At 39.3% G+C, this 15,607-nt stretch overlaps 1 protein-coding gene across 2 annotated transcripts in view; it reads right to left on the bottom strand.

Annotated features, from left to right (window-relative positions):
* Positions 1-11,567, bottom strand: part of rap1gapb (RAP1 GTPase activating protein b) — a 194,300-nt gene extending 182,733 nt beyond the window's left edge. For both annotated transcript variants that reach the window (XM_070445580.1, XM_023996377.2), the window contains exon 1: positions 11,276-11,567. The gene's annotated coding sequence lies outside the window, so the exon portion shown is untranslated. The remainder of the gene's footprint in view (positions 1-11,275) is intronic.
* Between the last annotated feature and the right edge of the window lie 4,040 nt (positions 11,568-15,607).

Here is a 15,607-nt window from a genome sequence, read left to right as displayed (position 1 = left end):
ATCATAACCCCACTGCCGCCATGGGACACTCTGTTCACAACGTTGACATCAGCAAACCATTGCACACACGTCGCCATACACGTGGTCTGTGGTTGTAAGGCTGATTGGAGGAAGTGCCAAATTCTCTAAAGCGACGTTGATGCGGCATATGATAAATAAATGAACATTCAATTCTCTGGCATAAGCTCTGGTGGACATTCCTGGAGTCAACATGCCAATTGCACACACCCTCAAAACTTGAGATATAGGTGACATTGTTTTGTGTGTCAAAACTGCACATTTTAGAGTGGTCTTTTATTGRCCCCAGCACAAGGTGCACCTGTGTAATGACCATACTTTTTAATCAGCTTCCTGATATGTCACACCTGTCAGGTGGATGGATTATCTTGGCAAAGGAGAAATGCTCACTAACAGGGATGTAAACAAATTTGTGCACAACATTTGAGAGAAATACGCTTTTTGTGTGTATGTAACATTTCTGGGATCTTTTATTTCAACTCATGAAACATTGGACCAATACTTTACATGCTGCATTTATATTTATTTTCAGTGTAGTTTGTAACAAACAGCTTTGAAGGATATTGGGACTTGGAGTGTTGGCTTCAGTAAGTGCTGTGCAACACCGCTGTACTCAGAGGGCCAACTCTGCTTAAAATATCGCTGCCCCAAGTCCCAGTCAAATGAATTTGTCCTTCTCCCAAACTATTAGACTTTCCTGGTGGTAGCACATTTAAAATGTTCTCCATTCATTGACTCGGGGTGAAGGCCCTTTCTCACCAAGTCCATTATTTTCAGCCAAATAATTCGGACGAATAAATAAATCTTGTTTATGTCTCCATTCACACCAATTGCAAAATATCATCCTGACGCAATTATTTATTCAGAACAGGTTCGATTTTTGCGTCTTTTCTCGCATGTGAAAATAAGCTGTTGACCAATAGAAATTGTTATCTGGGGCACTGACAGGCCACACACGGCCACTGAGAGGCCTGTGGGTTTGTTGTGTGAATGAATGAATGAATTTCTCTCTACTTTTTAGTTTACGTTTGCAATGAATCACTGCAGCATTGCATCAATTTAGCCAACACATCACACCAGAGGTTCATATCGCTCTCACCATTATAACTTCCCCGCAAGTTCATTGCCAACACTGTAGCCTATTTTATAGCCATTCAGCAAGCAAGAGGATCYATCTATGCTTCTCTCCTCAAATAGGCCTAGGCCTATTAGTTAAATAAGTTTCAAACTATATTGCTATTCATTGCCTATCTAGGCTACTTCAAGAGCTAGACAGAGCTAGAAAGAAGGACAAGAGATAGGCCAGTGCTGTTGCCAGCGGAGATGCGTGAATTGTGCAAGAAGCGAACAATGAAGAATACAGAGAGATGTGTAATATATTAATGCATAATTCTTATTATTTAGATCTAAGATGGTGTAGCAGTCAGGCGTCTTTTGTCTTCGTCTTGTCGTGTCCCGTGTATATATCTTTTAATATATTTTTTCTTCGCATATATTTTTATATTTTTCTTACCCCCAACTTCATCATGCTCTCCTGCAACCCGCCTCACCCAATGTGGTATGGATCTGCTATTTTCTTTACTTTAGAACCGGAACCCCCAACAGAAGCTAGCCATCTAACTAGCTACTAGCTAGTAGTCAGCTAGCCACTGCTAGACACCTCTGCTGTCTTCAACCAAGATCGCAGCGATCACTGTCTCATTGCCTGTGTCCGTAATGGGTCTGCGGTCAAACGACCACCCCTCATCACTGTCAAAGGCTCCCTAAAACACTTCATCGAGTAGGCCTTTCTAATCGACCTGGCCCGGGAAACCTGGAAGGATATTGACCTCATTCTGTCAGTAGAAGATGCCTGGTTATTCTTTAAAAGTGCTTTCCTCACAATCTTCAATAAGCATGCCCCATTCAAAAAATGTAGAACTAAGAACAGATATAGCCCTTGTTTCACCCCAGAATTGACTGCCCTTGACCAGCACAAAAACATCCTGTGGCGTTCTGCATTAGCATCGAATAGCCCCCGCGATGGCAACTTTTCAGGGAAGTTAGGAACCAATATACACAGGCAGTTAGGAAAGCAAAGGCTAGCTTTTTCAAACAGAAATTTGCATCCTGCTGCACAAACTCTAAAAAGTTCTGGGACACTGTAAAGTCCATGGAGAATAAGAGCACCTCCTCCTAGCTGCCCCCTGCACTGAGGCTAGGAAACACTGTCACCACCAATAAATCCATGATAATTGAGAATTTCAATTAGCATTTTTCTATGGCTGGCCATGCTTTCCACTTGGCCACCCCTACCCTGGTCAACAGCCCTTCACCCCCCACAGCAACTTGCCCAAGACTCCCCCATTTTTCCTTCACCCAAATCCAGATAGCTGATGTTCTGAAATAGCTGCAAAATCTGAACCCCTACAAATCAGCAAGACTAGACAATCTGGACCCTCTCTTTCTAAAATTATCAGCCGAAATTGTTGCAACCCCTATTACTAGCCTGTTCAACCTCTCTTTCGTATCATCTGAGATCCCCAAAGATTGGAAAGCTGCCGCGGTCATCCCCCTCTTCAAAGGGGGGGACACTTTTGACCCAAACTGCTACAGACCTATATCTATCCTACCCTGCCTTTCTAAGGTCTTCGAAAGCCAAGTTAACAAACAGATCACCGACCATTTCGAATCCCACCGTACCTTCTCCACTATGCAATCTGGTTTACGAGCTGGTCATGGGTGCACCTCAGCCATGCTCAAGGTCATAAACGATATCTTAACCTGATGAGGACAGGGGGTGCTATTTTCACTTTTGGGGAAAATCGTATGATATTTAAACGGCCTCGTACTCAATTCTTGCTCGTACAATATGCATATTATTATTACTATTGGATAGAAAACACCCTCTAGTTTCTAAAACCGTTTGAATTATTTCTCTAAGTGAAACAGAACTCTTTTTACAGACCATTTCCTATCCGGAAGTGAGATTTCCAAAAGCGAAGTCTCTCTTCAAGAGCTTGTCTATAAAAGGGCATGTCACTTATGACTGTAGAAACACGTCATACACCTTCCCCTGGGTGTCATGCGGAAGTGAGAGCAGAAATGACTTGATTATCTCGTTCAGGGATTGTATACAACCTCTTGGAGTGAGAAGTGCGCCATAAACATTTTTTGGAAGGCGCGAAGTTGGATCTGGAGTCGCCTCCTGGAAAACCGTCGTTATAGGTGAATATGATCTCTGGCTTCGATTTTATTTGATACATGTCACAATATCATCCTAAAGTATGTTTTTTCAATATAGTTTAATTATATTATTGAAATTTATTCTGGACTTTAGACGTGATGCGTCGCAAGAATTAGTTCAAGAAGGAGAGGTTAGCACCGCACGGCAGTGTGCTTGCTATTCAAGAGGGAAATAGTTCGTTCTGGATCCAAATAAAGACGGTTCTGAACAAAGGACCCCTTGGAGAACATTCTGATGGAAGATCAACAAAGATAAGACCCAATTTGGGATACTATTTCATATATCTGTCGAACTGTGCTATCGCTACCGTTTGACTAGAATCAATGCTGCTGTGTGTTAGCTATTGTAGTAAGCTAATATAACGATATATTGTTTGTTTCGCTGTAAAACACTTCAAAAATCGGAAATATTGGCTGTATTCACAAGATCTTTGTCTTTCATTAGCTATCCACCATATATTTTTCTGAAATGTTTTATGATGAGTAATTAGGTAGTTGACGTTGGTGTCTGTATTTACTCTGGCTACTCCCATGCGATTTCTGACTGTAGCTATGATGGTAGCTATGATGGTAGCAGTAATGTAAACTGATTTATAGCTAAAATATGCAAATTTTTCGAACAAAACATAGATTTATTGTGTAACATGTTATACCTCTATATCTGAGGTAGTTTTTTCTAGGTTATTTAGGTTGGTTCTAGGTTAGTTAGGTTGCTTGTGCATGCTACCTGCATGCTACCGTTGCTGTGAAAAACTGTCTATCTGTCTTTTTGTATTTGGTGGTGAGCTAACATAAATATATGTGGTGTTTTCGCTGTTAAACATTTTAAAAATCGGAAATATTGGCTGTATTCACAAGATCTTGTTCTTTCATTTGCTATCCACCATATATTTTCTGAAATGTTTTATGATGTGTAATTAGGTAGTTGACGTTGGTGTCTGTATTTACTCTGGCTACTACCGTGCGATTTCTGACTGTAGCTATGATGGTAGCAGTAATGTAAAACTGATTTATAGCTAAAATATGCACATTTTTCGAACAAAACATAGATTTATTGTGTAACATGTTATAGGACTGTCATCTGAGTAGTTTTTTCTAGGTTATTTAGGTTGTTCTAGGTTAGTAGGTTGGCTTGTGCATGCTACCTGCATGCTACCGTTGCTGTGAAAAACTGTCTGTCTGTCTTTTGATGACCTTGTATTTGGTGGTGAGCTAACATAAATATATTTGGTGTTTTCTCTGTAAAACTTTTTAAAAATCGGACATGTTGGCTGGATTCACAAGATGTTTATCTTTCAAATGCTGTATTGGACTTGTTAATGTGTGAAAGTTAAATATTTCAATTTTTTTATTTTTTTTTATTTGCCGCTCTTCCTTTTCAGCGGAACTCCTGTCCTAGACAGGATAACCTCCATCGATAAGAGACAATACTGTTGTAACGGTGCTCTAGCTCTTCCTCCTCCTCGGACGAGGAGAGGAGAGAAGGATCGGTGGACCAATACGCAGCGAGGTATGATGACATAATGAATTTATTAAATAAAGACGAAACACGAAGAACACTTGAATAACTTACAAAATAAGAAAACGACGTAGACGAAACCTGAACATGGAACTTACATAAAGACACGAAAGAACTCACGAACAGGAATAGACTACATAAAATGAACAAACCGAAAACAGTCCCGTGTGGTGCACAGACACAGACACGGAAGACAATCACCCACAAACAAACAGTGAGAACAGCCAACCTATATATGATTCTCAATCAGAGGAAATGAATAACACCTGTCCCTGATTGAGAACCATATAAGGCTAATTAACCAACACACTCCCACATAGAACAAACAACACAGACTGCCCATCCCAACTCACGCCCTGACCAACTAAACACATACAAAACAATAGAAAACAGGTCAGGAACGTGACAACTGTGCAGCTGRATTCATAGTAGAGGTCGACCGATTAATCGGAATGGCCGATTAATCAGGGCCGATTTCAAGTTTTCATAACAATCGGAAATCGGTATTTTTTACACCTTTATTTAATCTTTATTTAACTAGGCAAGTCAGTTAAGAACACATTCTTATTTTCAATGACGGCCTAGGAACGGCAGAACGACAGATTTTTAACCTTGTCAGCTCGGGGGATCCAATCTTGCATTGATTACATTGCACTCCACGAGGAGCCTGCCTGTTAGCGAATGCAGTAAGCTAAGGTAAGTTGCTAGCTAGCATTAAACTTATCTTATAAAAAACAATCAATCAATGACTGTCATTGCTCCAATGTGTACTTAACCATAAACATCAATGCCTTTCTTAAAATCAATACACAAGRATATATTTTTAAACCTGCATATTTAGCTAAAAGAAATCCAGGTTAGCAGGCAATATTAACCAGGTGAAATTGTGTCATTTCTCTTGCGTTCATTGCACGCAGAGTCAGGGTATATGCAACAGTTTGGGCCGCCTGGCTCTTTGCGAACTAATTTGCCAGAACTTTACGTAATTATGACAACATTGAAGGTTGTGCAATGTAACAAGAATATTTAGACTCATGGATACCACCCGTTAGATAAAATACGGAACGGAATAAACGTTTTTATTTTCGAGGTGATAGTTTCCTGATTAGTCAAAGGTATATGGTTTAGAGAGAAATAGTCGACGCGTTATAATTCCTGTAATAACTTGCGGCTGAATTTGAAAGGGGTTCCTTCGTTATTTTACCGTTCATGTCTTCCATAGAGAATGTCTTGATCRACTTCAAATAAGGTCTGTGTTTCGTGCAGGCTTAAACCGCCTCGACGTTTTGATACCCGTYTAAATCTCACTAGGATAAGGTAACGTTTGTCAACATATTTTCATAAATCCACTCTACAATTTTTTTTATCTTCGCTTATATTTAGCCAATATTGATCAGAGTTACCTTGTCCTATGGATATCTACACAGTTATAAAATTGGCACGGTGATGTAAGCCTACACGAAACACAGACCTTATTTTAYGTGAATCTAAAAATATCCTATGGAATAAATGAAGGAACCGCTTTTCAGATTTTGCTAGAACGTGTCATGGGAATTATGACTCGCACTTTGGTTGTCAATTCTTACCATGCCCATTATTAAAATAGGATTTCCTGCATATAGAAATTAAAGTTTTTGTTTTCAACACTCATCACAGGTAACTTAAACTCTATTTTTATTCAAACAGTTGAGAGTATTTGTCTCCTAAGCAGACTCTTCAGTATCATTGTCACTTCAGAGCTGTGTGCGTGTGTGTATTTATGTATTATATTAAGTTAAAATAAAAGTYTTCATTGTTCATTCAGTATTGTTGCAATTGTCATTATTACAAAAATGTGTGTGTGTGTGTGTATGATATATATATATATATATTAATTATTATTATTTTTTTATTAATAAATCGGCCGATTTAAACTTCTTGTCAATAGGGGGGCGCTGTTTTCACTTTGGAAAAAATCGTGCACAAATTAAACGGCCTCGGACTCTGTTCTAGATCATACAATATGCATATTATTATTACTATTGGATAGAAAACACTCTGAAGTTTCTAAAACTGTTTGAATTATATCTGTGAGTAAAACAGAACTCATTTGGCAGCAAACCTCCATACAGGAAGTGAAAAATCTGAAAACGAGGCTCTGTTTCAGGGCCTGCCTATTCAACTGGCTTTTATTTATCGATATGTATGCACTTCATACGCCTTCCACTAGATGTCAACAGGCAGTGGAAGGTTGAATGGGGTGTCTAGCTTGATCTGAGGCCGAATAAGAGCTTTTGGAGTGACAGGTCCGGTATTTTCTTTGTCTTCGACGGCGCGCGGGGGACCTCGACATTGTCTTCTGAAAAGCGTTCGGTATACACGGCGAATATCTCCGGCTCTGATTTTATTTGATACATATGACAAAAACATCATAAAGTAGGTMTTTTCAAKCGAGTTTTATCAGTTTATTCAACGTTTAATGGGACTTTTGGAATTTTCCGTTCTTTGCGCCAAGAGATGATGGGAATGTTCGCGCCACAATGCTAGCCAAGGTTGCTAATTCGACAGAAGAAATGGACATTCTAAAACCAAACAACAATTTATTCTGGAAATAGGACTCCTTGTACAACATTCTGATGGAAGCTCAGCAAAAGTAAGACAACATTTATGATGTTATTTCGTATTTCTGTGTAATACGTTGATGCCTATTCTCCGCCGTGTTGGTGAGCGCTGTCTCACAATAACCCAAGCTGTATGTTGTGGTAAAGTTATTTTTAAAAATCTAACACAGCGGGTGCATTAAGAACCAGTGTATCTTTCATTTGCCATACAACAAGTATTTTTATGTAAAGTTTATGATGAGTTCTTTGGTCAGATTAGGTGAGTGTCCAAAATATCTCCGGACATTCTGGGGAATTGTTGCTACGTATTCACAATGTATAACCACGATTTGCAGCTCTAAATATGCACATTTTCGAACAAAACATAAATGTATTGTATAACATGATGTTATAAGACTGTCATCTGATGAAGTTGTCCAAAGGTTAGTGATTAATTTTATATCTATTGCTGGTTTTTGCGAAAGCTACCTATGCGGTGGAAACATGGTGAAAATATGCGTTGTGTGTTTGGCTATTGTGGTAAGCTAATAGAAATACATATTGTGTTTTCGCTGTAAAACATTTTAAAAATCGGAAATGATGGCTGGATTCACAAGATGTTTATCTTTCATTTGCTGCATTGGACTTGTGATTTCATGAAAATTATATTATATGATATCCCTGTCCCGTTAGGCTAGGCTATGCTAGTCAGCTTTTTTGATGAGGAGGATCCCGGATCCGGGAGGGTGATGAAGTAGAGGTTAATCGGTATCGGCTTTTTTTTGTCCTCCAATAATCGGTATCGGCATTGAAAAATCATAATCGGTCGACCTCTACTCCATTTATCTTGAAGTGTCTGAGTCACGAGTTGAGGACCAATAAAATCAGATATCCTCCCTCTCGCAAAGATTGTGTCATCATCCCCTTCATTTGAGGAAGACGACTGATTAAATATTTTATTAATCAAATGTTTTTGGAAGGGGTAAAATATTTTGTAATGTTAAAACACGTAGCACAGGAGACATTTAGTAATGACAGCAGTTGCTTTCCAAACMATACGTTTTTTTGCGTGATTTTATTTAGAGATTTGAAAAAAGACTAAATGACAGGTGCAACCAACCATAGACATATAATCCATAGATGGCAGTTCCCATTCAAGTCAAGACTGGCAGCCATTGCGAGTGTACCCATGAGTTTAACAGTCAAATTGGCAGGTTTAGAGGTTACAAAACCCTTCTTCTTTTTTTTTTTCATTCTTTTTTTCAGGGGTGGATCAGCTTAATATTGCGGAAAGAATGTTGCTTCCAATGTAATTGTCTGCATCATTTCCAATCCCCCATATTTTTTGGGGTAAATATATATATCCATACACGCATGCATACATATACACATATATACATACACATACCTATATAGACATACATACTTTTTTAAAGAATATACCTTTATTATTATTCCCCGCAACCCTARCACCGCTCCCCCAATTGGAGTAAACTAATAAACACTTCTGCTTTTACCTTCAATTTATACATCTTATACCTATTTTACAGACACAGTCTACTTTACAATAGTTCTCTCTTGTTTGTTCTTAGTCCTTCCTCTATTTCTGTTGTCCATCCAATTTTATTTCCACTTGTAACTGTGCTATTTCACAAAAGCTCCGCACCTATACACATTTCACAGATCCCGCATGCCCTACATTGTTTATCCTGTTATTAGTCCCACCCTTCACAAAACCCTTCTTTAGATTATATGCATATTCAGTCATTGATTATATGTCTATGGCCAAAATGAAACAAGCTGTTCCACAGATAGAAGAAGGGTCGATAGGAGTGGGGAAAAGGTGCTTTGTAGTATACCACTCTGGGAGAAGAGAAAGAACTGAGATGTTTGGCATGGGCTGCAGCATCAGGGGGAACGAATGCTACTTCTGATTGTGATTATTGTTCCAATTTCCCTTTCCCTAAGTTTAGAATTGTAAAACAATAGGGAATAAAACGATTAATTAGATTAAACCGCAAGTGCTTCTTCAAGACTCCTGAATATATACCACAGAGTGTAGATTCTGAGAGTGTTGAGTAGGTCGCAATGTTTTATAGTAAATCTTGAGTTCACTCTTTAATTTTACATAGAAGAATGAACACAGGCATGTTCCAGGATATAGAAAGAGGGGTACATGGGTGCCAGCTCAAGTGTTTTTAAAGACAAACCTGGGAAATTTCAAGGCAATGGAATCTTAGTTTATATCTTTGCTTATTTAGCAGACTTATTTCAGGAAAATGTTGGGCTGATACCAATGAGGGATGCTCAGATGACTCCAAAAGTATTGGTATATCTGCCAACAGATCATCTGGATGACCTTAACTTACTTAATTGCATAGAACACTGCTGGAGGGTTGTAGTTTTCCAAGGAACTTCATGACAACGTCTTAATATGGTAACAAGAGCAACGACGACAACATCACCAATGACAACAGTCTGTCCCTGAAATACACGGCCTCATAGGTACATCATCAAGTGGAATTTACATAAACAAACCAAAAACTGAACTAGGCCAACAGACTATCAGCATTGGCCAGCGGCAAAATTGAGCCGTCAGTAGGCTCCCACACTTTCAGCAGAAAATAATGGWTTTTTTCTGTTTTATTCCTGTTAAGTGTAGAGGCCCATTAATTACATCCAGAAGGTCAGTCTAGAAGGAAACAATAAGCAAATAGCTTTAYGACCCTACATTGCACCCAAGCAGCTGTCAGTTTCTCTTCACAGAGAGGAGGGGACAATGCAAGCCTATCCAGCCATAAGCAGCAGGGGAATACTATGTTGATGTTAAGGCTTTTTTAACCTTAGTTAATAGACCTTCCTTGTTGTTGCAAATGTTTTGCACAAGCAATCAAAAACCCATACTGAATCAACTGCTAATTTGTTTTTCCAATTTCTGCTGAGACATAAGGCTGATGAAGCAAACTAACTGTGGATAGAGAGAGAAATAAAATAGTCTGCCTGCTTGCCCCCGCTCCACCGCAGCAGGCATCACTGAGTCTAACTCTCATTGCTGAGATGGGGAAAATATCTCTGGCAATGATACACACAACAGACAAGGGTCAGAGTCTCATTCACCAGGCTTGTAGCTTGCACCCTAAGATAATTAGTCATAGTATACTGTAGATAAAACATCTAGATACGACTAACAGGTGTTAGTACACTGAGCAACCTCTAGAAAAAAACTACTTTGACACTGCTGACCTAAAGCCAACTGGTTCTTAAATCAGCTTTTGTAACTGGAAATTAAGCCTTTATCCATTTTCTGGATTGGGCCTTCAAGGATATATTTGGAAATTAAATCATGTATTTATCAACTGTAGTTGCCATCATAGTAAGATAATAGGTATTCATGATCAACTAGAGGCCATGGACAGTAGTATTACATGTGCATAATAAGGAGCTGTGTGACACCTGCTATATGGGCTTTATTTTACAGCGGGCCATACGTCTAAATGTTATTATTACAGACTTATAACGTTAACTACCTGGTAACATGCCTACATAACAATAAATCCACCGTTCTGTTTCATTGGGACTCATAGAGCAGAGTCGTGATACACAACTTGATACACCAGGTAGTAAGAAACATCATAAATAAAGGAGTTGCCACTCCTTACTACTCTCTCGACAAGCTACTAGAGCGCAACAAGGTATTGTGCTATGTACATCAGCGGAGCGTGTTATGGTCAGTGAAATAAACACGTGACTATAAGGGTTGTTTCGGCAGATCGTACGCTAATTTAAGTATAGCCTAACATAGAAGACAAATTAGATGGTTGAACGTTGCGCTTTGTGAGACTTGATAATCAGAGAAATAAAATAAAAACTACAACCATATGGACACTATAAAATGCAACATGCCGACTCTTAAAAAACAAAAACAATATCTTACCTTTTGGTGGAGCCCGTACGGGTGCATCCACTGGATGAATCGGTTCTTGTATGCTTGGCGCGCGACTAACCGCAATACAGGTGAACTCGTTGAAGGAAGGCTGCTTGCATTACTCTAAAAAAACGACCAGTTCATCGATGTTTCTTCGCGTCTCAAGCGTTTGGGTAGCTCTCAATGTTTAATTTGGCCAATTTTCTCTATTCAGAAAGCCTGAGCAGAGCAGTTGTGATGTTCGACAAATCCGCTCTCGACGTATCAGCGCAGATCTGGTACAGTGTAACCTAACGTAGCAAGTAAAAATAAACAGTTTTTCTTTGAGATCCTATAAAATATGCTGTCACTGTCACGTGCTCAATTCCCACAGACCCCTCAATACCCAATGTTCGATACACGCCAAATGGTAAGGCAGAAAAAAAGCCATCCCTACAATGGAAGAATAAAGACTATCATATTTTATTATCGCCAATTAAAAAATAATTGTCCAATCTCATTGACTAGCACTTCTGTGGAAGGTAAGATGTGTTTGTAGGCTTTAGCCTTTAAATATTTTCTCACTGTTGAAAAAAAAGATCTATATTGATTGATCGATTGATTGATTGGTCATGTTTATGTTAACATACAGGCTACCTGCTGATAATCGTTATTCTTCTTGATAGAATAGCAGCAGTAGGGAGGGACAGATACAATTGTTATCTTCCCTTTAGAAGAAGGCTGCTCAAATTCTATACTTTTCACCCCAAAAAATARGTATAGACCTAGAAAAACAGCCTTGGCCAGCAGTTTGACACACCCATTGGCCTAGGGGGATACTGGCTCTCTTCTGATCTGACTTTCATTCCAAATTCAGTTGGTGAGAAATATGTCTCATCATGTAGATTACTTGACAGGACATGTGCAGGGTGATCTACAGATGAAAACTTTTATTCAGTCCTCCCATCCTCTGCTCTGTTAAATATATCTCTGTTCTTTTACATCCCTCTCCTTTAACACTTGAAAGGCAGAGTGAGTCATTTTGACTCAAAATGTATTTTAAATTGAAATATCTCTTCCTTTCTCCCACTCTCCCTGTCAATCAAAGATAAGAACAGTAAATGTACTTCCCTGGCTGTATTACAACGTATCCCAGACAGGGTAACTTGTTTTAGTCATGGACCATGTCAGTACAAGAATCATGCAACAAGTGAATAACAGTCCAGTATCCATTGTTAAAATACACTGCAAATATTACTCCCTGTAGAACTGCATGTTTGATCAGTTTTTACTGATGATAATCTTGATTTGAAACTTGGACTTGTTTCATATGATAGTGTCACACTTAAAAGCACAAATGTTCATAAAGTGTATACAGATGTAAGATCTTAAATTGAGTCGGTTTGCTACAGCAGGATAATAATCCTGCAGCAACAGGAAATAAAATATTACGTGAATGTCAATTAATGTACATTTTTGTAGGGGCTTATACATTTTTCGTAAGGGGAAATCAAGTCAGAAATTTCAGAGTGGAAATTTCAAACTTCACCTTTTACAACCTCAATATACCCTACAAGTTTAAAAAGTTTTCCTGCAACAGGGTGATCAAATTGAGATCCTACATCTGTATKATTTTATCTCAACCTCAGTTTAATCAGAGTATTTGATCTCTGCTTTTCATAGAGAGATGTGAAACTCGTCTGCTATCGGTGAACATACAAAACATGTTGATATCAAAGTCCCATTTCCACAGCCACATTAGCTCTCTTGAAACTACTCAAGACCTTTAATATATTTTCAAGTGTCTTGTATATTTATCATCATATGAATGGAAGGCTTTGAGACAGATATTCTGCTATTAGTAGAAGAGATTTATGTATCTAAGACGAGGGACTCACCATTGAGTTCCTTTGTAATCTTTCTTTCAAGAAACAGTGCTTTCGGAAAGTATTCAGACCTCTTGACTTTTTACACATTTTGATAAGTTACAGCTTTATTCTAAAATTGATTAAATAAAAATCATCAGCAATCTACACACAATACCCCATACTGACAAAACGAAGACAGGTTTTAAGAAATAAAAAAACAGAAGTAACTTATTTACTATTCAGACCCTTTGCTATGAGGCTTGATTGGACATGATTTGGAAAGGCCCACACCTGTCTACATAAGGTCCTACAGTTGACAGTGCATGTCAGAGCAAAAACCAAGCCATTCCTCCAAGCCGAAGGAATTGAATGTCCCCAAGAACACAATGGCCTCCATCATTCTTAAATGGAAGAAGTTTGGAACCACCAAGACTCTTCCTAGAGCTGGCCTCCCGGCCAAACTGAGCAAGGAAAACCATCTCTGCAGCACTCCACCAACCAGGCCTTTATGGTAGAGGGTGGAGTAAAAGGCACTCCTCAGTAAAAGGCACATGATAGCCCGCTTGGAGTTTGCCAAAAGGCAGCTAAAGACTCTCAGACCATGAGAAACAAGATTCTCCGGTCTTGTGAAACCAAGATTGAACTCTTTGGCCTGAATGCCAAGCGTCACGTCTGGAGGAAACCTGGCACCATCCCTACGGTGAAGCCTAGTGGTGGCAGCATCATGCTGTCGGGACGTTTTTCAGCGGCAGGGACTGGGAGACTAGTCAGGATCGAGGGAAAGATGAATGGAGCAAAGTACAGATAGATCCTTGATGAAAACCTGTTCCAGAGCTCTCAGGACCTCAGACTGGGGTGAAGGTTCACCTTCCAACAGGACAACAACCCTAAGCACACAGCCAAGACAACACAGGAGTTGCTTCGGTACAAGTCTCTGAATGTCCTTGAGTGGCCCAGCCAGAGCCCSGACTTGAACCCGATGGAACATCTCTGTAGAGACCTGAAAATAGCTGTGCAGCAACGCTCCCCATCCAACCTGACAGAGCTTGAGAGGATCTGCAGAGAAGAATGGGAGAAACTCCTCAAATACAAGTGTGCCAAGCTTGTAGCATCATACCCAAGAAGAATCGAGGCTGTAATCGCTGCCAAAGGTGCTTCAACAAAGTACTGAGTAAAGAGTCTGAATGTGATATTTTATTTTTAATTATGGGGTTTTGTGTGTAGATTGATGTAATAATTTTTAGAATAAAGCTGTAACGTAACAAAATGTGAAAAAAGTCAAGGGGTCTGAATGCTTTCACGATTGAAGGCACTGTATAAGTAAGGTTAAAGGCCATTGAAGCTTTTCATTTTTGGTTAAATATAACATTTTTAAACCTATTATTAAATAATTTGTTGTTGTCCCTCTACTCAGTAGAGGGATTTTTAATTACCTTTAAAATGTTTGGGAGCTAATAAATTGAGTCCTGGAATGGGGTGGACTTTATCATACAGTTGGAATGGGGTGGACTTTATCATACAGTAGAGTCTACTGTATGATAAAGTCCACCCCATTCCAGGACTCAATTTATTAGCTCCCAAACATTTTAAAGGTAATTAAAAATCGGAATGGCAAATGCCTTGTCTTCTCAGCTGTAATGCATGCAAAAAAACATGCACCGGAGCCTTTCTACATGTCATGACATCAATTAGTGCAAGATTTGCGGGCAACTTAATGGAAATCTAATTATTTACAGCAACCTGCTGCTTGCCCTCTGTGTGGTTCCTCTTTTGTCACTGAAGAGGCCTGGAGGGGTGCTTACACCTGCACAAGTTGCTTGGAAATGACTGCACAGTTCAATGTACAAAACGCACACTGGCCTTTTGAAAGCTCTTTCATTCCAGTGCTATGTGTGGAAGGTCATAAAAAGCTTCTTACTTCATTCAGAACCAACTTTGTGACTTGGGAAACATCCGGTCCCTTTTTATCTAAATGTGAAGTGAAAGACTAGCCTCTCGGCTGATCACCCTGACTTTGAAAACTCTGTAAAAGTGGTCAGGCAGGATGTGGCCTTGTAATCCTTCCAGAGCAGAGCCCGCTCCCTTTCTCTCTTTCTCTCTCTCTTGCTCCCCCCACCCCACCCACGTCCTCGCTCTCTCTGACTCTGGCTATCGGCCCACTCAGTCCTCCCACACAGCAATTGCTTTTGGCTTGAGGTATGGTACTGATCATCAACAATCATGTCAAATCAATATATACCCAGATTAATCATTTGCAGCTTTTCTCAGAAACCAGGCTTTTTTAAAATTACAATAACAAATCCTTGCCAGGTATAGCTGGTAAGCAGCTTTAACAATCTAATTGATCCAGCTTTCTAAAATAAATAACAATTTATTTGTTTGACTGGGATGCTCATGAAAGGATAGGTTAAAAAAGGTTTACCTCCACCCACAAATATAATATTTGACCCTTGTAAATAACTACCATCTGCTGCACAACGAAGCCACTGGGATG

The sequence above is a fragment of the Salvelinus sp. IW2-2015 genome, linkage group LG11, assembly GCF_002910315.2.
Source record: "Salvelinus sp. IW2-2015 linkage group LG11, ASM291031v2, whole genome shotgun sequence".
Taxonomy (NCBI): domain Eukaryota; kingdom Metazoa; phylum Chordata; class Actinopteri; order Salmoniformes; family Salmonidae; genus Salvelinus; species Salvelinus sp. IW2-2015.
Note: the sequence above shows the minus strand (reverse complement) of the source record. Positions and strands in the feature narration are given on the sequence as shown.